A 27,819-nucleotide genomic window follows, 5' to 3' on the forward strand; every position below is an offset into this window, starting at 1 on the left:
TTTCACCCAAACTGCATGATACTTTCAGGTAATGATCAGTACACGAAGGCGACTTGGTTCCCCAAATTTCGTTCTTCTATGTTGAAGCGTTCATTTCCAGTAACAGTTTGAATTTTTAGGTTTCACTCTGTTTTCTCCTATATTGATAAATGTATTTGGAACTCTAAATCCAAGACGGTTTGTGCTTGCTTCTTGAAACTTGTCACAGTAAAGTAGTTTCACGTTCTATCTCTATGTTTTATTTCCTCTTGATGTAGCCCTAAGCAGTGACTGGCGAGAAACACTTTCATGGAAAGGGGTTGCCAAGCTTCCAAAAATTACGAATCTCCAGAAATCTCAGCAAATATTTTTTCACCCAAACTAGATGATACTTTCAGGTAATGATCAGTACACTAAGGCGACTTGGTTCCCCAAATTTCGTTCTTCTATGTTGAAGCGTTCATTTCCAGTAACAGTTTGAATTTTTAGGTTTCACTCTGTTTTCTCCTATATTGATAGATGTATTTGGAACTCTAAATCCAACACGGTTTGTGCTAGCTTCTTGAAACTTGACACAGTAATGTAGTTTCACATTCTATCTCTATGTTTTGTTTCCTCTTGATGTAGCCCTAAGCAGTGACTGGCGAGAAACACTTTCATGGAAAGGGGTTGCCAAGCTTCCAAAAATTACGAATCTCCAGAAATCTCAGCAAATATTTTTTCACCCAAACTAGATGATACTTTCAGGTAATGATCAGTACACTAAGGCGACTTGGTTCCCCAAATTTCGTTCTTCTATGTTGAAGCGTTCATTTCCAGTAACAGTTTGAATTTTTAGGTTTCACTCTGTTTTCTCCTATATTGATAGATGTATTTGGAACTCTAAATCCAACACGGTTTGTGCTAGCTTCTTGAAACTTGACACAGTAAAGTAGTTTCACATTCTATCTCTATGTTTTGTTTCCTCTTGATGTAGCCCTAAGCAGTGACTGGCGAGAAACACTTTCATGGAAAGGGGTTGCCAAGCTTCCAAAAATTACGAATCTCCAGAAATCTCAGCAAATATTTTTTCACCCAAACTGCATGATACTTTCAGGTAATGATCAGTACACGAAGGCGACTTGGTTCCCCAAATTTCGTTCTTCTATGTTGAAGCGTTCATTTCTAGTAACAGTTTGAATTTTTAGGTTTCACTCTGTTTTCTCCTATATTGATAGATGTATTTGGAACTCTAAATCCAACACGGTTTGTGCTAGCTTCTTGAAACTTGACACAGTAAAGTAGTTTCACATTCTATCTCTATGTTTTGTTTCCTCTTGATGTAGCCCTAAGCAGTGACTGGCGAGAAACACTTTCATGGAAAGGGGTTGCCAAGCTTCCAAAAATTACGAATCTCCAGAAATCTCAGCAAATATTTTTTCACCCAAACTAGATGATACTTTCAGGTAATGATCAGTACACTAAGGCGACTTGGTTCCCCAAATTTCGTTCTTCTATGTTGAAGCGTTCATTTCCAGTAACAGTTTGAATTTTTAGGTTTCACTCTGTTTTCTCCTATATTGATAGATGTATTTGGAACTCTAAATCCAACACGGTTTGTGCTAGCTTCTTGAAACTTGACACAGTAAAGTAGTTTCACATTCTATCTCTATGTTTTGTTTCCTCTTGATGTAGCCCTAAGCAGTGACTGGCGAGAAACACTTTCATGGAAAGGGGTTGCCAAGCTTCCAAAAATTACGAATCTCCAGAAATCTCAGCAAATATTTTTTCACCCAAACTGCATGATACTTTCAGGTAATGATCAGTACACGAAGGCGACTTGGTTCCCCAAATTTCGTTCTTCTATGTTGAAGCGTTCATTTCCAGTAACAGTTTGAATTTTTAGGTTTCACTCTGTTTTCTCCTATATTGATAGATGTATTTGGAACTCTAAATCCAACACGGTTTGTGCTAGCTTCTTGAAACTTGACACAGTAAAGTAGTTTCACATTCTATCTCTATGTTTTGTTTCCTCTTGATGTAGCCCTAAGCAGTGACTGGCGAGAAACACTTTCATGGAAAGGGGTTGCCAAGCTTCCAAAAATTACAAAACTCCAGAAATTTCAGCAAATATTTTTTCACCCAAACTGCATGATACTTTCAGGTAATGATCAGTACACGAAGGCGACTTGGTTCCCCAAATTTCGTTCTTCTATGTTGAAGCGTTCATTTCCAGTAACAGTTTGAATTTTTAGGTTTCACTCTGTTTTCTCCTATATTGATAGATGTATTTGGAACTCTAAATCCAAGACGGTTTGTGGTAGCTTCTTGAAACTTGACACAGTAAAGTAATTTCACGTTCTATCTCTATGTTTTATTTCCTCTTGATGTAGCCCTAAGCAGTGACTGGCGAGAAACACTTTCATGGAAAGGGGTTGCCAAGCTTCCAAAAATTACGAATCTCCAGAAATCTCAGCAAATATTTTTTCGACCAAACTAGATGATACTTTCAGGTAATGATCAGTACACTAAGGCGACTTGGTTCCCCAAATTTCGTTCTTCTATGTTGAAGCGTTCATTTCCAGTAACAGTTTGAATTTTTAGGTTTCACTCTGTTTTCTCCTATATTGATAGATGTATTTGGAACTCTAAATCCAACACGGTTTGTGCTAGCTTCTTGAAACTTGACACAGTAATGTAGTTTCACATTCTATCTCTATGTTTTGTTTCCTCTTGATGTAGCCCTAAGCAGTGACTGGCGAGAAACACTTTCATGGAAAGGGGTTGCCAAGCTTCCAACAATTACGAAACTCCAGAAATCTCAGCAAATATTTTTTCACCCAAACTGCATGATACTTTCAGGTAATGATCAGTACACAAAGGCGACTTGGTTCCCCAAATTTCGTTCTTCTATGTTGAAGCGTTCATTTCCAGTAACAGTTTGAATTTTTAGGTTTCACTCTGTTTTCTCCTATATTGATAGATGTATTTGGAACTCTAAATCCAACACGGTTTGTGCTAGCTTCTTGAAACTTGACACAGTAAAGTAGTTTCACATTCTATCTCTATGTTTTGTTTCCTATTGATGTAGCCCTAAGCAGTGACTGGCGAGAAACACTTTCATGGAAAGGGGTTGCCAAGCTTCCAAAAATTACGAAACTCCAGAAATCTCAGCAAATATTTTTTCACCCAAACTGCATGATACTTTCAGGTAATGATCAGTACACGAAGGCGACTTGGTTCCCCAAATTTCGTTCTTCTATGTTGAAGCGTTCATTTCCAGTAACAGTTTGAATTTTTAGGTTTCACTCTGTTTTCTCCTATATTGATAGATGTATTTGGAACTCTAAATCCAACACGGTTTGTGCTAGCTTCTTGAAACTTGACACAGTAAAGTAGTTTCACATTCTATCTCTATGTTTTGTATCCTCTTGATGTAGCCCTAAGCAGTGACTGGCGAGAAACACTTTCATGGAAAGGGGTTGCCAAGCTTCCAAAAATTACGAATCTCCAGAAATCTCAGCAAATATTTTTTCACCCAAACTAGATGATACTTTCAGGTAATGATCAGTACACTAAGGCGACTTGGTTCCCCAAATTTCGTTCTTCTATGTTGAAGCGTTCATTTCCAGTAACAGTTTGAATTTTTAGGTTTCACTCTGTTTTCTCCTATATTGATAGATGTATTTGGAACTCTAAATCCAACACGGTTTGTGCTAGCTTCTTGAAACTTGACACAGTAATGTAGTTTCACATTCTATCTCTATGTTTTGTTTCCTCTTGATGTAGCCCTAAGCAGTGACTGGCGAGAAACACTTTCATGGAAAGGGGTTGCCAAGCTTCCAAAAATTACGAATCTCCAGAAATCTCAGCAAATATTTTTTCACCCAAACTAGATGATACTTTCAGGTAATGATCAGTACACTAAGGCGACTTGGTTCCCCAAATTTCGTTCTTCTATGTTGAAGCGTTCATTTCCAGTAACAGTTTGAATTTTTAGGTTTCACTCTGTTTTCTCCTATATTGATAGATGTATTTGGAACTCTAAATCCAACACGGTTTGTGCTAGCTTCTTGAAACTTGACACAGTAAAGTAGTTTCACATTCTATCTCTATGTTTTGTTTCCTCTTGATGTAGCCCTAAGCAGTGACTGGCGAGAAACACTTTCATGGAAAGGGGTTGCCAAGCTTCCAAAAATTACGAATCTCCAGAAATCTCAGCACATATTTTTTCACCCAAACTGCATGATACTTTCAGGTAATGATCAGTACACGAAGGCGACTTGGTTCCCCAAATTTCGTTCTTCTATGTTGAAGCGTTCATTTCCAGTAACAGTTTGAATTTTTAGGTTTCACTCTGTTTTCTCCTATATTGATAGATGTATTTGGAACTCTAAATCCAACACGGTTTGTGCTAGCTTCTTGAAACTTGACACAGTAAAGTAGTTTCACATTCTATCTCTATGTTTTGTTTCCTCTTGATGTAGCCCTAAGCAGTGACTGGCGAGAAACACTTTCATGGAAAGGGGTTGCCAAGCTTCCAAAAATTACGAATCTCCAGAAATCTCAGCAAATATTTTTTCACCCAAACTGCATGATACTTTCAGGTAATGATCAGTACACGAAGGCGACTTGGTTCCCCAAATTTCGTTCTTCTATGTTGAAGCGTTCATTTCCAGTAACAGTTTGAATTTTTAGGTTTCACTCTGTTTTCTCCTATATTGATAGATGTATTTGGAACTCTAAATCCAACACGGTTTGTGCTAGCTTCTTGAAACTTGACACAGTAAAGTAGTTTCACATTCTATCTCTATGTTTTGTTTCCTCTTGATGTAGCCCTAAGCAGTGACTGGCGAGAAACACTTTCATGGAAAGGGGTTGCCAAGCTTCCAAAAATTACAAAACTCCAGAAATCTCAGCAAATATTTTTTCACCCAAACTGCATGATACTTTCAGGTAATGATCAGTACACGAAGGCGACTTGGTTCCCCAAATTTCGTTCTTCTATGTTGAAGCGTTCATTTCCAGTAACAGTTTGAATTTTTAGGTTTCACTCTGTTTTCTCCTATATTGATAAATGTATTTCGAACTCTAAATCCAAGACGGTTAGTGCTAGCTTCTTGAAACTTGACACAGTAAAGTAGTTTCACGTTCTATCTCTATGTTTTGTTTCCTCTTGATGTAGCCCTAAGCAGTGACTGGCGAGAAACACTTTCATGGAAAGGGGTTGCCAAGCTTCCAAAAATTACGAATCTCCAGAAATCTCAGCAAATATTTTTTCACCCAAACTAGATGATACTTTCAGGTAATGATCAGTACACTAAGGCGACTTGGTTCCCCAAATTTCGTTCTTCTATGTTGAAGCGTTCATTTCCAGTAACAGTTTGAATTTTTAGGTTTCACTCTGTTTTCTCCTATATTGATAGATGTATTTGGAACTCTAAATCCAACACGGTTTGTGCTAGCTTCTTGAAACTTGACACAGTAAAGTAGTTTCACATTCTATCTCTATGTTTTGTTTCCTCTTGATGTAGCCCTAAGCAGTGACTGGCGAGAAACACTTTCATGGAAAGGGGTTGCCAAGCTTCCAAAAATTACGAATCTCCAGAAATCTCAGCAAATATTTTTTCACCCAAACTGCATGATACTTTCAGGTAATGATCAGTACACGAAGGCGACTTGGTTCCCCAAATTTCGTTCTTCTATGTTGAAGCGTTCATTTCCAGTAACAGTTTGAATTTTTAGGTTTCACTCTGTTTTCTCCTATATTGATAGATGTATTTGGAACTCTAAATCCAACACGGTTTGTGCTAGCTTCTTGAAACTTGACACAGTAAAGTAGTTTCACATTCTATCTCTATGTTTTGTTTCCTCTTGATGTAGCCCTAAGCAGTGACTGGCGAGAAACACTTTCATGGAAAGGCGTTGCCAAGCTTCCAAAAATTACGAATCTCCAGAAATCTCAGCAAATATTTTTTCACCCAAACTGCATGATACTTTCAGGTAATGATCAGTACACGAAGGCGACTTGGTTCCCCAAATTTCGTTCTTCTATGTTGAAGCGTTCATTTCCAGTAACAGTTTGAATTTTTAGGTTTCACTCTGTTTTCTCCTATATTGATAGATGTATTTGGAACTCTAAATCCAACACGGTTTGTGCTAGCTTCTTGAAACTTGACACAGTAAAGTAGTTTCACATTCTATCTCTATGTTTTGTTTCCTCTTGATGTAGCCCTAAGCAGTGACTGGCGAGAAACACTTTCATGGAAAGGGGTTGCCAAGCTTCCAAAAATTACGAATCTCCAGAAATCTCAGCAAATATTTTTTCACCCAAACTAGATGATACTTTCAGGTAATGATCAGTACACTAAGGCGACTTGGTTCCCCAAATTTCGTTCTTCTATGTTGAAGCGTTCATTTCCAGTAACAGTTTGAATTTTTAGGTTTCACTCTGTTTTCTCCTATATTGATAGATGTATTTGGAACTCTAAATCCAACACGGTTTGTGCTAGCTTCTTGAAACTTGACACAGTAATGTAGTTTCACATTCTATCTCTATGTTTTGTTTCCTCTTGATGTAGCCCTAAGCAGTGACTGGCGAGAAACACTTTCATGGAAAGGGGTTGCCAAGCTTCCAAAAATTACGAATCTCCAGAAATCTCAGCAAATATTTTTTCACCCAAACTAGATGATACTTTCAGGTAATGATCAGTACACTAAGGCGACTTGGTTCCCCAAATTTCGTTCTTCTATGTTGAAGCGTTCATTTCCAGTAACAGTTTGAATTTTTAGGTTTCACTCTGTTTTCTCCTATATTGATAGATGTATTTGGAACTCTAAATCCAACACGGTTTGTGCTAGCTTCTTGAAACTTGACACAGTAAAGTAGTTTCACATTCTATCTCTATGTTTTGTTTCCTCTTGATGTAGCCCTAAGCAGTGACTGGCGAGAAACACTTTCATGGAAAGGGGTTGCCAAGCTTCCAAAAATTACGAATCTCCAGAAATCTCAGCAAATATTTTTTCACCCAAACTGCATGATACTTTCAGGTAATGATCAGTACACGAAGGCGACTTGGTTCCCCAAATTTCGTTCTTCTATGTTGAAGCGTTCATTTCCAGTAACAGTTTGAATTTTTAGGTTTCACTCTGTTTTCTCCTATATTGATAGATGTATTTGGAACTCTAAATCCAACACGGTTTGTGCTAGCTTCTTGAAACTTGACACAGTAAAGTAGTTTCACATTCTATCTCTATGTTTTGTTTCCTCTTGATGTAGCCCTAAGCAGTGACTGGCGAGAAACACTTTCATGGAAAGGGGTTGCCAAGCTTCCAAAAATTACAAAACTCCAGAAATCTCAGCAAATATTTTTTCACCCAAACTGCATGATACTTTCAGGTAATGATCAGTACACGAAGGCGACTTGGTTCCCCAAATTTCGTTCTTCTATGTTGAAGCGTTCATTTCCAGTAACAGTTTGCATTTTTAGGTTTCACTCTGTTTTCTCCTATATTGATAAATGTATTTGGAACTCTAAATCCAAGACGGTTTGTGCTAGCTTCTTGAAACTTGACACAGTAAAGTAGTTTCACGTTCTATCTCTATGTTTTATTTCCTCTTGATGTAGCCCTAAGCAGTGACTGGCGAGAAACACTTTCATGGAAAGGGGTTGCCAAGCTTCCAAAAATTACGAATCTCCAGAAATCTCAGCAAATATTTTTTCGACCAAACTAGATGATACTTTCAGGTAATGATCAGTACACTAAGGCGACTTGGTTCCCCAAATTTCGTTCTTCTATGTTGAAGCGTTCATTTCCAGTAACAGTTTGAATTTTTAGGTTTCACTCTGTTTTCTCCTATATTGATAGATGTATTTGGAACTCTAAATCCAACACGGTTTGTGCTAGCTTCTTGAAACTTGACACAGTAATGTAGTTTCACATTCTATCTCTATGTTTTGTTTCCTCTTGATGTAGCCCTAAGCAGTGACTGGCGAGAAACACTTTCATGGAAAGGGGTTGCCAAGCTTCCAACAATTACGAAACTCCAGAAATCTCAGCAAATATTTTTTCACCCAAACTGCATGATACTTTCAGGTAATGATCAGTACACGAAGGCGACTTGGTTCCCCAAATTTCGTTCTTCTATGTTGAAGCGTTCATTTCCAGTAACAGTTTGAATTTTTAGGTTTCACTCTGTTTTCTCCTATATTGATAAATGTATTTGGAACTCTAAATCCAAGACGGTTTGTGCTAGCTTCTTGAAACTTGACACAGTAAAGTAGTTTCACGTTCTATCTCTATGTTTTATTTCCTCTTGATGTAGCCCTAAGCAGTGACTGGCGAGAAACACTTTCATGGAAAGGGGTTGCCAAGCTTCCAAAAATTACGAATCTCCAGAAATCTCAGCAAATATTTTTTCACCCAAACTAGATGATACTTTCAGGTAATGATCAGTACACTAAGGCGACTTGGTTCCCCAAATTTCGTTCTTCTATGTTGAAGCGTTCATTTCCAGTAACAGTTTGAATTTTTAGGTTTCACTCTGTTTTCTCCTATATTGATAGATGTATTTGGAACTCTAAATCCAACACGGTTTGTGCTAGCTTCTTGAAACTTGACACAGTAATGTAGTTTCACATTCTATCTCTATGTTTTGTTTCCTCTTGATGTAGCCCTAAGCAGTGACTGGCGAGAAACACTTTCATGGAAAGGGGTTGCCAAGCTTCCAAAAATTACGAATCTCCAGAAATCTCAGCAAATATTTTTTCACCCAAACTAGATGATACTTTCAGGTAATGATCAGTACACGAAGGCGACTTGGTTCCCCAAATTTCGTTCTTCTATGTTGAAGCGTTCATTTCCAGTAACAGTTTGAATTTTTAGGTTTCACTCTGTTTTCTCCTATATTGATAGATGTATTTGGAACTCTAAATCCAACACGGTTTGTGCTAGCTTCTTGAAACTTGACACAGTAATGTAGTTTCACATTCTATCTCTATGTTTTGTTTCCTCTTGATGTAGCCCTAAGCAGTGACTGGCGAGAAACACTTTCATGGAAAGGGGTTGCCAAGCTTCCAAAAATTACGAATCTCCAGAAATCTCAGCAAATATTTTTTCACCCAAACTAGATGATACTTTCAGGTAATGATCAGTACACTAAGGCGACTTGGTTCCCCAAATTTCGTTCTTCTATGTTGAAGCGTTCATTTCCAGTAACAGTTTGAATTTTTAGGTTTCACTCTGTTTTCTCCTATATTGATAGATGTATTTGGAACTCTAAATCCAACACGGTTTGTGCTAGCTTCTTGAAACTTGACACAGTAAAGTAGTTTCACATTCTATCTCTATGTTTTGTTTCCTCTTGATGTAGCCCTAAGCAGTGACTGGCGAGAAACACTTTCATGGAAAGGGGTTGCCAAGCTTCCAAAAATTACGAATCTCCAGAAATCTCAGCAAATATTTTTTCACCCAAACTGCATGATACTTTCAGGTAATGATCAGTACACGAAGGCGACTTGGTTCCCCAAATTTCGTTCTTCTATGTTGAAGCGTTCATTTCCAGTAACAGTTTGAATTTTTAGGTTTCACTCTGTTTTCTCCTATATTGATAGATGTATTTGGAACTCTAAATCCAACACGGTTTGTGCTAGCTTCTTGAAACTTGACACAGTAAAGTAGTTTCACATTCTATCTCTATGTTTTGTTTCCTCTTGATGTAGCCCTAAGCAGTGACTGGCGAGAAACACTTTCATGGAAAGGGGTTGCCAAGCTTCCAAAAATTACAAAACTCCAGAAATCTCAGCAAATATTTTTTCACCCAAACTGCATGATACTTTCAGGTAATGATCAGTACACGAAGGCGACTTGGTTCCCCAAATTTCGTTCTTCTATGTTGAAGCGTTCATTTCCAGTAACAGTTTGAATTTTTAGGTTTCACTCTGTTTTCTCCTATATTGATAAATATATTTGGAACTCTAAATCCAAGACGGTTTGTGCTAGCTTCTTGAAACTTGACACAGTAAAGTAGTTTCACGTTCTATCTCTATGTTTTATTTCCTCTTGATGTAGCCCTAAGCAGTGACTGGCGAGAAACACTTTCATGGAAAGGGGTTGCCAAGCTTCCAAAAATTACGAATCTCCAGAAATCTCAGCAAATATTTTTTCGACCAAACTAGATGATACTTTCAGATAATGATCAGTACACTAAGGCGACTTGGTTCCCCAAATTTCGTTCTTCTATGTTGAAGCGTTCATTTCCAGTAACAGTTTGAATTTTTAGGTTTCACTCTGTTTTCTCCTATATTGATAGATGTATTTGGAACTCTAAATCCAACACGGTTTGTGCTAGCTTCTTGAAACTTGACATAGTAATGTAGTTTCACATTCTATCTCTATGTTTTGTTTCCTCTTGATGTAGCCCTAAGCAGTGACTGGCAAGAAACACTTTCATGGAAAGGGGTTGCCAAGCTTCCAACAATTACGAAACTCCAGAAATCTCAGCAAATATTTTTTCACCCAAACTGGATGATACTTTCAGGTAATGATCAGTACACGAAGGCGACTTGGTTCCCCAAATTTCGTTCTTCTATGTTGAAGCGTTCATTTCCAGTAACAGTTTGAATTTTTAGGTTTCACTCTGTTTTCTCCTATATTGATAGATGTATTTGGAACTCTAAATCCAACACGGTTTGTGCTAGATTCTTGAAACTTGACACAGTAAAGTAGTTTCACATTCTATCTCTATGTTTTGTTTCCTATTGATGTAGCCCTAAGCAGTGACTGGCGAGAAACACTTTCATGGAAAGGGGTTGCCAAGCTTCCAAAAATTACGAAACTCCAGAAATCTCAGCAAATATTTTTTCACCCAAACTGCATGATACTTTCAGGTAATGATCAGTACACGAAGGCGACTTGGTTCCCCAAATTTCGTTCTTCTATGTTGAAGCGTTCATTTCCAGTAACAGTTTGAATTTTTAGGTTTCACTCTGTTTTCTCCTATATTGATAGATGTATTTGGAACTCTAAATCCAACACGGTTTGTGCTAGCTTCTTGAAACTTGACACAGTAAAGTAGTTTCACATTCTATCTCTATGTTTTGTTTCCTCTTGATGTAGCCCTAAGCAGTGACTGGCGAGAAACACTTTCATGGAAAGAGGTTGCCAAGCTTCCAAAAATTACGAAACTCCAGAAATCTCAGCAAATATTTTTTCACCAAAACTGCATGATACTTTCAGGTAATGATCAGTACACGAAGGCGACTTGGTTCCCCAAATTTCGTTCTTCTATGTTGAAGCGTTCATTTCCAGTAACAGTTTGAATTTTTAGGTTTCACTCTGTTTTCTCCTATATTGATAAATGTATTTGGAACTCTAAATCCAAGACGGTTTGTGCTAGCTTCTTGAAACTTGACACAGTAAAGTAGTTTCACGTTCTATCTCTATGTTTTGTTTCCTCTTGATGTAGCCCTAAGCAGTGACTGGCGAGAAACACTTTCATGGAAAGGGGTTGCCAAGCTTCCAAAAATTACGAATCTCCAGAAATCTCAGCAAATATTTTTTCACCCAAACTAGATGATACTTTCAGGTAATGATCAGTACACTAAGGCGACTTGATTCCCCAAATTTCGTTCTTCTATGTTGAAGCGTTCATTTCCAGTAACAGTTTGAATTTTTAGGTTTCACTCTGTTTTCTCCTATATTGATAGATGTATTTGGAACTCTAAATCCAACACGGTTTGTGCTAGCTTCTTGAAACTTGACACAGAAAAGTAGTTTCACATTCTATCTCTATGTTTTGTTTCCTCTTGATGTAGCACTAAGCAGTGACTGGCGAGAAACACTTTCATGGAAAGGGGTTGCCAAGCTTCCAAAAATTACGAATCTCCAGAAATCTCAGCAAATATTTTTTCACCCAAACCGCATGATACTTTCAGGTAATGATCAGTACACGAAGGCGACTTGGTTCCCCAAATTTCGTTCTTCTATGTTGAAGCGTTCATTTCCAGTAACAGTTTGAATTTTTAGGTTTCACTCTGTTTTCTCCTATATTGATAAATGTATTTGGAACTCTAAATCCAAGACGGTTTGTGCTAGCTTCTTGAAACTTGACACAGTAAAGTAGTTTCACGTTCTATCTCTATGTTTTATTTCCTCTTGATGTAGCCCTAAGCAGTGACTGGCGAGAAACACTTTCATGGAAAGGGGTTGCCAAGCTTCCAAAAATTACGAATCTCCAGAAATCTCAGCAAATATTTTTTCACCCAAACTAGATGATACTTTCAGGTAATGATCAGTACACTAAGGCGACTTGGTTCCCCAAATTTCGTTCTTCTATGTTGAAGCGTTCATTTCCAGTAACAGTTTGAATTTTTAGGTTTCACTCTGTTTTCTCCTATATTGATAGATGTATTTGGAACTCTAAATCCAACACGGTTTGTGCTAGCTTCTTGAAACTTGACACAGTAAAGTAGTTTCACATTCTATCTCTATGTTTTGTTTCCTCTTGATGTAGCCCTAAGCAGTGACTGGCGAGAAACACTTTCATGGAAAGGGGTTGCCAAGCTTCCAAAAATTACAAAACTCCAGAAATCTCAGCAAATATTTTTTCACCCAAACTGCATGATACTTTCAGGTAATGATCAGTACACGAAGGCGACTTGGTTCCCCAAATTTCGTTCTTCTATGTTGAAGCGTTCATTTCCAGTAACAGTTTGAATTTTTAGGTTTCACTCTGTTTTCTCCTATATTGATAAATGTATTTGGAACTCTAAATCCAAACGGTTAGTGCTAGCTTCTTGAAACTTGACACAGTAAAGTAGTTTCACGTTCTATCTCTATGTTTTGTTTCCTCTTGATGTAGCCCTAAGCAGTGACTGGCGAGAAACACTTTCATGGAAAGGGGTTGCCAAGCTTCCAAAAATTACGAATCTCCAGAAATCTCAGCAAATATTTTTTCACCCAAACTAGATGATACTTTCAGGTAATGATCAGTACACTAAGGCGACTTGGTTCCCCAAATTTCGTTCTTCTATGTTGAAGCGTTCATTTCCAGTAACAGTTTGAATTTTTAGGTTTCACTCTGTTTTCTCCTATATTGATAGATGTATTTGGAACTCTAAATCCAACACGGTTTGTGCTAGCTTCTTGAAACTTGACACAGTAATGTAGTTTCACATTCTATCTCTATGTTTTGTTTCCTCTTGATGTAGCCCTAAGCAGTGACTGGCGAGAAACACTTTCATGGAAAGGGGTTGCCAAGCTTCCAACAATTACGAAACTCCAGAAATCTCAGCAAATATTTTTTCACCCAAACTGCATGATACTTTCAGGTAATGATCAGTACACGAAGGCGACTTGGTTCCCCAAATTTCGTTCTTCTATGTTGAAGCATTCATTTCCAGTAACAGTTTGAATTTTTAGGTTTCACTCTGTTTTCTCCTATATTGATAAATGTATTTGGAACTCTAAATCCAAGACGGTTTGTGCTAGCTTCTTGAAACTTGACACAGTAAAGTAGTTTCACGTTCTATCTCTATGTTTTATTTCCTCTTGATGTAGCCCTAAGCAGTGACTGGCGAGAAACACTTTCATGGAAAGGGGTTGCCAAGCTTCCAAAAATTACGAATCTCCAGAAATCTCAGCAAATATTTTTTCACCCAAACTAGATGATACTTTCAGGTAATGATCAGTACACTAAGGTGACTTGGTTCCCCAAATTTCGTTCTTCTATGTTGAAGCGTTCATTTCCAGTAACAGTTTGAATTTTTAGGTTTCACTCTGTTTTCTCCTATATTGATAGATGTATTTGGAACTCTAAATCCAACACGGTTTGTGCTAGCTTCTTGAAACTTGACACAGTAAAGTAGTTTCACATTCTATCTCTATGTTTTGTTTCCTCTTGATGTAGCCCTAAGCAGTGACTGGCGAGAAACACTTTCATGGAAAGAGGTTGCCAAGCTTCCAACAATTACGAAACTCCAGAAATCTCAGCAAATATTTTTTCACCAAAACTGCATGATACTTTCAGGTAATGATCAGTACACTAAGGCGACTTGGTTCCCCAAATTTCGTTCTTCTATGTTGAAGCGTTCATTTCCAGTAACAGTTTGAATTTTTAGGTTTCACTCTGTTTTCTCCTATATTGATAGATGTATTTGGAACTCTAAATCCAACACGGTTTGTGCTAGCTTCTTGAAACTTGACACAGTAAAGTAGTTTCACATTCTATCTCTATGTTTTGTTTCCTCTTGATGTAGCCCTAAGCAGTGACTGGCGAGAAACACTTTCATGGAAAGGGGTTGCCAAGCTTCCAAAAATTACGAATCTCCAGAAATCTCAGCAAATATTTTTTCACCCAAACTGCATGATACTTTCAGGTAATGATCAGTACACGAAGGCGACTTGGTTCCCCAAATTTCGTTCTTCTATGTTGAAGCGTTCATTTCCAGTAACAGTTTGAATTTTTAGGTTTCACTCTGTTTTCTCCTATATTGATAGATGTATTTGGAACTCTAAATCCAACACGGTTTGTGCTAGCTTCTTGAAACTTGACACAGTAAAGTAGTTTCACATTCTATCTCTATGTTTTGTTTCCTCTTGATGTAGCCCTAAGCAGTGACTGGCGAGAAACACTTTCATGGAAAGGGGTTGCCAAGCTTCCAAAAATTACGAATCTCCAGAAATCTCAGCAAATATTTTTTCACCCAAACTGCATGATACTTTCAGGTAATGATCAGTACACGAAGGCGACTTGGTTCCCCAAATTTCGTTCTTCTATGTTGAAGCGTTCATTTCTAGTAACAGTTTGAATTTTTAGGTTTCACTCTGTTTTCTCCTATATTGATAGATGTATTTGGAACTCTAAATCCAACACGGTTTGTGCTAGCTTCTTGAAACTTGACACAGTAAAGTAGTTTCACATTCTATCTCTATGTTTTGTTTCCTCTTGATGTAGCCCTAAGCAGTGACTGGCGAGAAACACTTTCATGGAAAGGGGTTGCCAAGCTTCCAAAAATTACGAATCTCCAGAAATCTCAGCAAATATTTTTTCACCCAAACTAGATGATACTTTCAGGTAATGATCAGTACACTAAGGCGACTTGGTTCCCCAAATTTCGTTCTTCTATGTTGAAGCGTTCATTTCCAGTAACAGTTTGAATTTTTAGGTTTCACTCTGTTTTCTCCTATATTGATAGATGTATTTGGAACTCTAAATCCAACACGGTTTGTGCTAGCTTCTTGAAACTTGACACAGTAATGTAGTTCCACATTCTATCTCTATGTTTTGTTTCCTCTTGATGTAGCCCTAAGCAGTGACTGGCGAGAAACACTTTCATGGAAAGGGGTTGCCAAGCTTCCAAAAATTACGAATCTCCAGAAATCTCAGCAAATATTTTTTCACCCAAACTAGATGATACTTTCAGGTAATGATCAGTACACTAAGGCGACTTGGTTCCCCAAATTTCGTTCTTCTATGTTGAAGCGTTCATTTCCAGTAACAGTTTGAATTTTTAGGTTTCACTCTGTTTTCTCCTATATTGATAGATGTATTTGGAACTCTAAATCCAACACGGTTTGTGCTAGCTTCTTGAAACTTGACACAGTAAAGTAGTTTCACATTCTATCTCTATGTTTTGTTTCCTCTTGATGTAGCCCTAAGCAGTGACTGGCGAGAAACACTTTCATGGAAAGGGGTTGCCAAGCTTCCAAAAATTACGAATCTCCAGAAATCTCAGCAAATATTTTTTCACCCAAACTGCATGATACTTTCAGGTAATGATCAGTACACGAAGGCGACTTGGTTCCCCAAATTTCGTTCTTCTATGTTGAAGCATTCATTTCCAGTAACAGTTTGAATTTTTAGGTTTCACTCTGTTTTCTCCTATATTGATAGATGTATTTGGAACTCTAAATCCAACACGGTTTGTGCTAGCTTCTTGAAACTTGACACAGTAAAGTAGTTTCACATTCTATCTCTATGTTTTGTTTCCTCTTGATGTAGCCCTAAGCAGTGACTGGCGAGAAACACTTTCATGGAAAGGGGTTGCCAAGCTTCCAAAAATTACAAAACTCCAGAAATCTCAGCAAATATTTTTTCACCCAAACTGCATGATACTTTCAGGTAATGATCAGTACACGAAGGCGACTTGGTTCCCCAAATTTCGTTCTTCTATGTTGAAGCGTTCATTTCCAGTAACAGTTTGCATTTTTAGGTTTCACTCTGTTTTCTCCTATATTGATAAATGTATTTGGAACTCTAAATCCAAGACGGTTTGTGCTAGCTTCTTGAAACTTGACACAGTAAAGTAGTTTCACGTTCTATCTCTATGTTTTATTTCCTCTTGATGTAGCCCTAAGCAGTGACTGGCGAGAAACACTTTCATGGAAAGGGGTTGCCAAGCTTCCAAAAATTACGAATCTCCAGAAATCTCAGCAAATATTTTTTCGACCAAACTAGATGATACTTTCAGGTAATGATCAGTACACTAAGGCGACTTGGTTCCCCAAATTTCGTTCTTCTATGTTGAAGCGTTCATTTCCAGTAACAGTTTGAATTTTTAGGTTTCACTCTGTTTTCTCCTATATTGATAGATGTATTTGGAACTCTAAATCCAACACGGTTTGTGCTAGCTTCTTGAAACTTGACACAGTAATGTAGTTTCACATTCTATCTCTATGTTTTGTTTCCTCTTGATGTAGCCCTAAGCAGTGACTGGCGAGAAACACTTTCATGGAAAGGGGTTGCCAAGCTTCCAACAATTACGAAACTCCAGAAATCTCAGCAAATATTTTTTCACCCAAACTGCATGATACTTTCAGGTAATGATCAGTACACGAAGGCGACTTGGTTCCCCAAATTTCGTTCTTCTATGTTGAAGCGTTCATTTCCAGTAACAGTTTGAATTTTTAGGTTTCACTCTGTTTTCTCCTATATTGATAAATGTATTTGGAACTCTAAATCCAAGACGGTTTGTGCTAGCTTCTTGAAACTTGACACAGTAAAGTAGTTTCACGTTCTATCTCTATGTTTTATTTCCTCTTGATGTAGCCCTAAGCAGTGACTGGCGAGAAACACTTTCATGGAAAGGGGTTGCCAAGCTTCCAAAAATTACGAATCTCCAGAAATCTCAGCAAATATTTTTTCACCCAAACTAGATGATACTTTCAGGTAATGATCAGTACACTAAGGCGACTTGGTTCCCCAAATTTCGTTCTTCTATGTTGAAGCGTTCATTTCCAGTAACAGTTTGAATTTTTAGGTTTCACTCTGTTTTCTCCTATATTGATAGATGTATTTGGAACTCTAAATCCAACACGGTTTGTGCTAGCTTCTTGAAACTTGACACAGTAATGTAGTTTCACATTCTATCTCTATGTTTTGTTTCCTCTTGATGTAGCCCTAAGCAGTGACTGGCGAGAAACACTTTCATGGAAAGGGGTTGCCAAGCTTCCAAAAATTACGAATCTCCAGAAATCTCAGCAAATATTTTTTCACCCAAACTAGATGATACTTTCAGGTAATGATCAGTACACTAAGGCGACTTGGTTCCCCAAATTTCGTTCTTCTATGTTGAAGCGTTCATTTCCAGTAACAGTTTGAATTTTTAGGTTTCACTCTGTTTTCTCCTATATTGATAGATGTATTTGGAACTCTAAATCCAACACGGTTTGTGCTAGCTTCTTGAAACTTGACACAGTAATGTAGTTTCACATTCTATCTCTATGTTTTGTTTCCTCTTGATGTAGCCCTAAGCAGTGACTGGCGAGAAACACTTTCATGGAAAGGGGTTGCCAAGCTTCCAAAAATTACGAATCTCCAGAAATCTCAGAAAATATTTTTTCACCCAAACTAGATGATACTTTCAGGTAATGATCAGTACACTAAGGCGACTTGGTTCCCCAAATTTCGTTCTTCTATGTTGAAGCGTTCATTTCCAGTAACAGTTTGAATTTTTAGGTTTCACTCTGTTTTCTCCTATATTGATAGATGTATTTGGAACTCTAAATCCAACACGGTTTGTGCTAGCTTCTTGAAACTTGACACAGTAAAGTAGTTTCACATTCTATCTCTATGTTTTGTTTCCTCTTGATGTAGCCCTAAGCAGTGACTGGCGAGAAACACTTTCATGGAAAGGGGTTGCCAAGCTTCCAAAAATTACGAATCTCCAGAAATCTCAGCAAATATTTTTTCACCCAAACTGCATGATACTTTCAGGTAATGATCAGTACACGAAGGCGACTTGGTTCCCCAAATTTCGTTCTTCTATGTTGAAGCGTTCATTTCCAGTAACAGTTTGAATTTTTAGGTTTCACTCTGTTTTCTCCTATATTGATAGATGTATTTGGAACTCTAAATCCAACACGGTTTGTGCTAGCTTCTTGAAACTTGACACAGTAAAGTAGTTTCACATTCTATCTCTATGTTTTGTTTCCTCTTGATGTAGCCCTAAGCAGTGACTGGCGAGAAACACTTTCATGGAAAGGGGTTGCCAAGCTTCCAAAAATTACAAAACTCCAGAAATCTCAGCAAATATTTTTTCACCCAAACTGCATGATACTTTCAGGTAATGATCAGTACACGAAGGCGACTTGGTTCCCCAAATTTCGTTCTTCTATGTTGAAGCGTTCATTTCCAGTAACAGTTTGAATTTTTAGGTTTCACTCTGTTTTCTCCTATATTGATAAATATATTTGGAACTCTAAATCCAAGACGGTTTGTGCTAGCTTCTTGAAACTTGACACAGTAAAGTAGTTTCACGTTCTATCTCTATGTTTTATTTCCTCTTGATGTAGCCCTAAGCAGTGACTGGCGAGAAACACTTTCATGGAAAGGGGTTGCCAAGCTTCCAAAAATTACGAATCTCCAGAAATCTCAGCAAATATTTTTTCGACCAAACTAGATGATACTTTCAGATAATGATCAGTACACTAAGGCGACTTGGTTCCCCAAATTTCGTTCTTCTATGTTGAAGCGTTCATTTCCAGTAACAGTTTGAATTTTTAGGTTTCACTCTGTTTTCTCCTATATTGATAGATGTATTTGGAACTCTAAATCCAACACGGTTTGTGCTAGCTTCTTGAAACTTGACACAGTAATGTAGTTTCACATTCTATCTCTATGTTTTGTTTCCTCTTGATGTAGCCCTAAGCAGTGACTGGCGAGAAACACTTTCATGGAAAGGGGTTGCCAAGCTTCCAACAATTACGAAACTCCAGAAATCTCAGCAAATATTTTTTCACCCAAACTGGATGATACTTTCAGGTAATGATCAGTACACGAAGGCGACTTGGTTCCCCAAATTTCGTTCTTCTATGTTGAAGCGTTCATTTCCAGTAACAGTTTGAATTTTTAGGTTTCACTCTGTTTTCTCCTATATTGATAGATGTATTTGGAACTCTAAATCCAACACGGTTTGTGCTAGCTTCTTGAAACTTGACACAGTAAAGTAGTTTCACATTCTATCTCTATGTTTTGTTTCCTCTTGATGTAGCCCTAAGCAGTGACTGGCGAGAAACACTTTCATGGAAAGGGGTTGCCAAGCTTCCAAAAATTACGAAACTCCAGAAATCTCAGCAAATATTTTTTCACCCAAACTGCATGATACTTTCAGGTAATGATCAGTACACGAAGGCGACTTGGTTCCCCAAATTTCGTTCTTCTATGTTGAAGCGTTCATTTCCAGTAACAGTTTGAATTTTTAGGTTTCACTCTGTTTTCTCCTATATTGATAGATGTATTTGGAACTCTAAATCCAACACGGTTTGTGCTAGCTTCTTGAAACTTGACACAGTAAAGTAGTTTCACATTCTATCTCTATGTTTTGTTTCCTCTTGATGTAGCCCTAAGCAGTGACTGGCGAGAAACACTTTCATGGAAAGAGGTTGCCAAGCTTCCAAAAATTACGAAACTCCAGAAATCTCAGCAAATATTTTTTCACCAAAACTGCATGATACTTTCAGGTAATGATCAGTACACGAAGGCGACTTGGTTCCCCAAATTTCGTTCTTCTATGTTGAAGCGTTCATTTCCAGTAACAGTTTGAATTTTTAGGTTTCACTCTGTTTTCTCCTATATTGATAAATGTATTTGGAACTCTAAATCCAAGACGGTTTGTGCTAGCTTCTTGAAACTTGACACAGTAAAGTAGTTTCACGTTCTATCTCTATGTTTTGTTTCCTCTTGATGTAGCCCTAAGCAGTGACTGGCGAGAAACACTTTCATGGAAAGGGGTTGCCAAGCTTCCAAAAATTACGAATCTCCAGAAATCTCAGCAAATATTTTTTCACCCAAACTAGATGATACTTTCAGGTAATGATCAGTACACTAAGGCGACTTGGTTCCCCAAATTTCCTTCTTCTATGTTGAAGCGTTCATTTCCAGTAACAGTTTGAATTTTTAGGTTTCACTCTGTTTTCTCCTATATTGATAGATGTATTTGGAACTCTAAATCCAACACGGTTTGTGCTAGCTTCTTGAAACTTGACACAGAAAAGTAGTTTCACATTCTATCTCTATGTTTTGTTTCCTCTTGATGTAGCCCTAAGCAGTGACTGGCGAGAAACACTTTCATGGAAAGGGGTTGCCAAGCTTCCAAAAATTACGAATCTCCAGAAATCTCAGCAAATATTTTTTCACCCAAACTGCATGATACTTTCAGGTAATGATCAGTACACGAAGGCGACTTGGTTCCCCAAATTTCGTTCTTCTATGTTGAAGCGTTCATTTCCAGTAACAGTTTGAATTTTTAGGTTTCACTCTGTTTTCTCCTATATTGATAAATGTATTTGGAACTCTAAATCCAAGACGGTTTGTGCTAGCTTCTTGAAACTTGACACAGTAAAGTAGTTTCACGTTCTATCTCTATGTTTTATTTCCTCTTGATGTAGCCCTAAGCAGTGACTGGCGAGAAACACTTTCATGGAAAGGGGTTGCCAAGCTTCCAAAAATTACGAATCTCCAGAAATCTCAGCAAATATTTTTTCACCCAAACTAGATGATACTTTCAGGTAATGATCAGTACACTAAGGCGACTTGGTTCCCCAAATTTCGTTCTTCTATGTTGAAGCGTTCATTTCCAGTAACAGTTTGAATTTTTAGGTTTCACTCTGTTTTCTCCTATATTGATAGATGTATTTGGAACTCTAAATCCAACACGGTTTGTGCTAGCTTCTTGAAACTTGACACAGTAAAGTAGTTTCACATTCTATCTCTATGTTTTGTTTCCTCTTGATGTAGCCCTAAGCAGTGACTGGCGAGAAACACTTTCATGGAAAGGGGTTGCCAAGCTTCCAAAAATTACAAAACTCCAGAAATCTCAGCAAATATTTTTTCACCCAAACTGCATGATACTTTCAGGTAATGATCAGTACACGAAGGCGACTTGGTTCCCCAAATTTCGTTCTTCTATGTTGAAGCGTTCATTTCCAGTAACAGTTTGAATTTTTAGGTTTCACTCTGTTTTCTCCTATATTGATAAATGTATTTGGAACTCTAAATCCAAGACGGTTAGTGCTAGCTTCTTGAAACTTGACACAGTAAAGTAGTTTCACGTTCTATCTCTATGTTTTGTTTCCTCTTGATGTAGCCCTAAGCAGTGACTGGCGAGAAACACTTTCATGGAAAGGGGTTGCCAAGCTTCCAAAAATTACGAATCTCCAGAAATCTCAGCAAATATTTTTTCACCCAAACTAGATGATACTTTCAGGTAATGATCAGTACACTAAGGCGACTTGGTTCCCCAAATTTCGTTCTTCTATGTTGAAGCGTTCATTTCCAGTAACAGTTTGAATTTTTAGGTTTCACTCTGTTTTCTCCTATATTGATAGATGTATTTGGAACTCTAAATCCAACACGGTTTGTGCTAGCTTCTTGAAACTTGACACAGTAATGTAGTTTCACATTCTATCTCTATGTTTTGTTTCCTCTTGATGTAGCCCTAAGCAGTGACTGGCGAGAAACACTTTCATGGAAAGGGGTTGCCAAGCTTCCAACAATTACGAAACTCCAGAAATCTCAGCAAATATTTTTTCACCCAAACTGCATGATACTTTCAGGTAATGATCAGTACACGAAGGCGACTTGGTTCCCCAAATTTCGTTCTTCTATGTTGAAGCATTCATTTCCAGTAACAGTTTGAATTTTTAGGTTTCACTCTGTTTTCTCCTATATTGATAAATGTATTTGGAACTCTAAATCCAAGACAGTTTGTGCTAGCTTCTTGAAACTTGACACAGTAAAGTAGTTTCACGTTCTATCTCTATGTTTTATTTCCTCTTGATGTAGCCCTAAGCAGTGACTGGCGAGAAACACTTTCATGGAAAGGGGTTGCCAAGCTTCCAAAAATTACGAATCTCCAGAAATCTCAGCAAATATTTTTTCACCCAAACTAGATGATACTTTCAGGTAATGATCAGTACACTAAGGCGACTTGGTTCCCCAAATTTCGTTCTTCTATGTTGAAGCGTTCATTTCCAGTAACAGTTTGAATTTTTAGGTTTCACTCTGTTTTCTCCTATATTGATAGATGTATTTGGAACTCTAAATCCAACACGGTTTGTGCTAGCTTCTTGAAACTTGACACAGTAATGTAGTTTCACATTCTATCTCTATGTTTTGTTTCCTCTTGATGTAGCCCTAAGCAGTGACTGGCGAGAAACACTTTCATGGAAAGGGGTTGCCAAGCTTCCAAAAATTACGAATCTCCAGAAATCTCAGCAAATATTTTTTCACCCAAACTAGATGATACTTTCAGGTAATGATCAGTACACTAAGGCGACTTGGTTCCCCAAATTTCGTTCTTCTATGTTGAAGCGTTCATTTCCAGTAACAGTTTGAATTTTTAGGTTTCACTCTGTTTTCTCCTATATTGATAGATGTATTTGGAACACTAAATCCAACACGGTTTGTGCTAGCTTCTTGAAACTTGACACAGTAATGTAGTTTCACATTCTATCTCTATGTTTTGTTTCCTCTTGATGTAGCCCTAAGCAGTGACTGGCGAGAAACACTTTCATGGAAAGGGGTTGCCAAGCTTCCAAAAATTACGAATCTCCAGAAATCTCAGCAAATATTTTTTCACCCAAACTAGATGATACTTTCAGGTAATGATCAGTACACTAAGGCGACTTGGTTCCCCAAATTTCGTTCTTCTATGTTGAAGCGTTCATTTCCAGTAACAGTTTGAATTTTTAGGTTTCACTCTGTTTTCTCCTATATTGATAGATGTATTTGGAACTCTAAATCCAACACGGTTTGTGCTAGCTTCTTGAAACTTGACACAGTAAAGTAGTTTCACATTCTATCTCTATGTTTTGTTTCCTCTTGATGTAGCCCTAAGCAGTGACTGGCGAGAAACACTTTCATGGAAAGGGGTTGCCAAGCTTCCAAAAATTACGAATCTCCAGAAATCTCAGCAAATATTTTTTCACCCAAACTGCATGATACTTTCAGGTAATGATCAGTACACGAAGGCGACTTGGTTCCCCAAATTTCGTTCTTCTATGTTGAAGCGTTCATTTCCAGTAACAGTTTGAATTTTTAGGTTTCACTCTGTTTTCTCCTATATTGATAGATGTATTTGGAACTCTAAATCCAACACGGTTTGTGCTAGCTTCTTGAAACTTGACACAGTAAAGTAGTTTCACATTCTATCTCTATGTTTTGTTTCCTCTTGATGTAGCCCTAAGCAGTGACTGGCGAGAAACACTTTCATGGAAAGGGGTTGCCAAGCTTCCAAAAATTACAAAACTCCAGAAATCTCAGCAAATATTTTTTCACCCAAACTGCATGATACTTTCAGGTAATGATCAGTACACGAAGGCGACTTGGTTCCCCAAATTTCGTTCTTCTATGTTGAAGCGTTCATTTCCAGTAACAGTTTGAATTTTTAGGTTTCACTCTGTTTTCTCCTATATTGATAAATATATTTGGAACTCTAAATCCAAGACGGTTTGTGCTAGCTTCTTGAAACTTGACACAGTAAAGTAGTTTCACGTTCTATCTCTATGTTTTATTTCCTCTTGATGTAGCCCTAAGCAGTGACTGGCGAGAAACACTTTCATGGAAAGGGGTTGCCAAGCTTCCAAAAATTACGAATCTCCAGAAATCTCAGCAAATATTTTTTCGACCAAACTAGATGATACTTTCAGATAATGATCAGTACACTAAGGCGACTTGGTTCCCCAAATTTCGTTCTTCTATGTTGAAGCGTTCATTTCCAGTAACAGTTTGAATTTTTAGGTTTCACTCTGTTTTCTCCTATATTGATAGATGTATTTGGAACTCTAAATCCAACACGGTTTGTGCTAGCTTCTTGAAACTTGACACAGTAATGTAGTTTCACATTCTATCTCTATGTTTTGTTTCCTCTTGATGTAGCCCTAAGCAGTGACTGGCGAGAAACACTTTCATGGAAAGGGGTTGCCAAGCTTCCAACAATTACGAAACTCCAGAAATCTCAGCAAATATTTTTTCACCCAAACTGGATGATACTTTCAGGTAATGATCAGTACACGAAGGCGACTTGGTTCCCCAAATTTCGTTCTTCTATGTTGAAGCGTTCATTTCCAGTAACAGTTTGAATTTTTAGGTTTCACTCTGTTTTCTCCTATATTGATAGATGTATTTGGAACTCTAAATCCAACACGGTTTGTGCTAGCTTCTTGAAACTTGACACAGTAAAGTAGTTTCACATTCTATCTCTATGTTTTGTTTCCTCTTGATGTAGCCCTAAGCAGTGACTGGCGAGAAACACTTTCATGGAAAGGGGTTGCCAAGCTTCCAAAAATTACGAAACTCCAGAAATCTCAGCAAATATTTTTTCACCCAAACTGCATGATACTTTCAGGTAATGATCAGTACACGAAGGCGACTTGGTTCCCCAAATTTCGTTCTTCTATGTTGAAGCGTTCATTTCCAGTAACAGTTTGAATTTTTAGGTTTCACTCTGTTTTCTCCTATATTGATAGATGTATTTGGAACTCTAAATCCAACACGGTTTGTGCTAGCTTCTTGAAACTTGACACAGTAAAGTAGTTTCACATTCTATCTCTATGTTTTGTTTCCTCTTGATGTAGCCCTAAGCAGTGACTGGCGAGAAACACTTTCATGGAAAGAGGTTGCCAAGCTTCCAAAAATTACGAAACTCCAGAAATCTCAGCAAATATTTTTTCACCAAAACTGCATGATACTTTCAGGTAATGATCAGTACACGAAGGCGACTTGGTTCCCCAAATTTCGTTCTTCTATGTTGAAGCGTTCATTTCCAGTAACAGTTTGAATTTTTAGGTTTCACTCTGTTTTCTCCTATATTGATAAATGTATTTGGAACTCTAAATCCAAGACGGTTTGTGCTAGCTTCTTGAAACTTGACACAGTAAAGTAGTTTCACGTTCTATCTCTATGTTTTGTTTCCTCTTGATGTAGCCCTAAGCAGTGACTGGCGAGAAACACTTTCATGGAAAGGGGTTGCCAAGCTTCCAAAAATTACGAATCTCCAGAAATCTCAGCAAATATTTTTTCACCCAAACTAGATGATACTTTCAGGTAATGATCAGTACACTAAGGCGACTTGGTTCCCCAAATTTCCTTCTTCTATGTTGAAGCGTTCATTTCCAGTAACAGTTTGAATTTTTAGGTTTCACTCTGTTTTCTCCTATATTGATAGATGTATTTGGAACTCTAAATCCAACACGGTTTGTGCTAGCTTCTTGAAACTTGACACAGAAAAGTAGTTTCACATTCTATCTCTATGTTTTGTTTCCTCTTGATGTAGCCCTAAGCAGTGACTGGCGAGAAACACTTTCATGGAAAGGGGTTGCCAAGCTTCCAAAAATTACGAATCTCCAGAAATCTCAGCAAATATTTTTTCACCCAAACTGCATGATACTTTCAGGTAATGATCAGTACACGAAGGCGACTTGGTTCCCCAAATTTCGTTCTTCTATGTTGAAGCGTTCATTTCCAGTAACAGTTTGAATTTTTAGGTTTCACTCTGTTTTCTCCTATATTGATAAATGTATTTGGAACTCTAAATCCAAGACGGTTTGTGCTAGCTTCTTGAAACTTGACACAGTAAAGTAGTTTCACGTTCTATCTCTATGTTTTATTTCCTCTTGATGTAGCCCTAAGCAGTGACTGGCGAGAAACACTTTCATGGAAAGGGGTTGCCAAGCTTCCAAAAATTACGAATCTCCAGAAATCTCAGCAAATATTTTTTCACCCAAACTAGATGATACTTTCAGGTAATGATCAGTACACTAAGGCGACTTGGTTCCCCAAATTTCGTTCTTCTATGTTGAAGCGTTCATTTCCAGTAACAGTTTGAATTTTTAGGTTTCACTCTGTTTTCTCCTATATTGATAGATGTATTTGGAACTCTAAATCCAACACGGTTTGTGCTAGCTTCTTGAAACTTGACACAGTAAAGTAGTTTCACATTCTATCTCTATGTTTTGTTTCCTCTTGATGTAGCCCTAAGCAGTGACTGGCGAGAAACACTTTCATGGAAAGGGGTTGCCAAGCTTCCAAAAATTACAAAACTCCAGAAATCTCAGCAAATATTTTTTCACCCAAACTGCATGATACTTTCAGGTAATGATCAGTACACGAAGGCGACTTGGTTCCCCAAATTTCGTTCTTCTATGTTGAAGCGTTCATTTCCAGTAACAGTTTGAATTTTTAGGTTTCACTCTGTTTTCTCCTATATTGATAAATGTATTTGGAACTCTAAATCCAAGACGGTTAGTGCTAGCTTCTTGAAACTTGACACAGTAAAGTAGTTTCACGTTCTATCTCTATGTTTTGTTTCCTCTTGATGTAGCCCTAAGCAGTGACTGGCGAGAAACACTTTCATGGAAAGGGGTTGCCAAGCTTCCAAAAATTACGAATCTCCAGAAATCTCAGCAAATATTTTTTCACCCAAACTAGATGATACTTTCAGGTAATGATCAGTACACTAAGGCGACTTGGTTCCCCAAATTTCGTTCTTCTATGTTGAAGCGTTCATTTCCAGTAACAGTTTGAATTTTTAGGTTTCACTCTGTTTTCTCCTATATTGATAGATGTATTTGGAACTCTAAATCCAACACGGTTTGTGCTAGCTTCTTGAAACTTGACACAGTAATGTAGTTTCACATTCTATCTCTATGTTTTGTTTCCTCTTGATGTAGCCCTAAGCAGTGACTGGCGAGAAACACTTTCATGGAAAGGGGTTGCCAAGCTTCCAACAATTACGAAACTCCAGAAATCTCAGCAAATATTTTTTCACCCAAACTGCATGATACTTTCAGGTAATGATCAGTACACGAAGGCGACTTGGTTCCCCAAATTTCGTTCTTCTATGTTGAAGCATTCATTTCCAGTAACAGTTTGAATTTTTAGGTTTCACTCTGTTTTCTCCTATATTGATAAATGTATTTGGAACTCTAAACCCAAGACAGTTTGTGCTAGCTTCTTGAAACTTGACACAGTAAAGTAGTTTCACGTTCTATCTCTATGTTTTATTTCCTCTTGATGTAGCCCTAAGCAGTGACTGGCGAGAAACACTTTCATGGAAAGGGGTTGCCAAGCTTCCAAAAATTACGAATCTCCAGAAATCTCAGCAAATATTTTTTCACCCAAACTAGATGATACTTTCAGGTAATGATCAGTACACTAAGGCGACTTGGTTCCCCAAATTTCGTTCTTCTATGTTGAAGCGTTCATTTCCAGTAACAGTTTGAATTTTTAGGTTTCACTCTGTTTTCTCCTATATTGATAGATGTATTTGGAACTCTAAATCCAACACGGTTTGTGCTAGCTTCTTGAAACTTGACACAGTAAAGTAGTTTCACATTCTATCTCTATGTTTTGTTTCCTCT

The sequence above is a fragment of the Spermophilus citellus genome, assembly GCF_964194105.1.
Source record: "Spermophilus citellus genome assembly, chromosome: X".
NCBI lineage: Eukaryota > Metazoa > Chordata > Mammalia > Rodentia > Sciuridae > Spermophilus > Spermophilus citellus.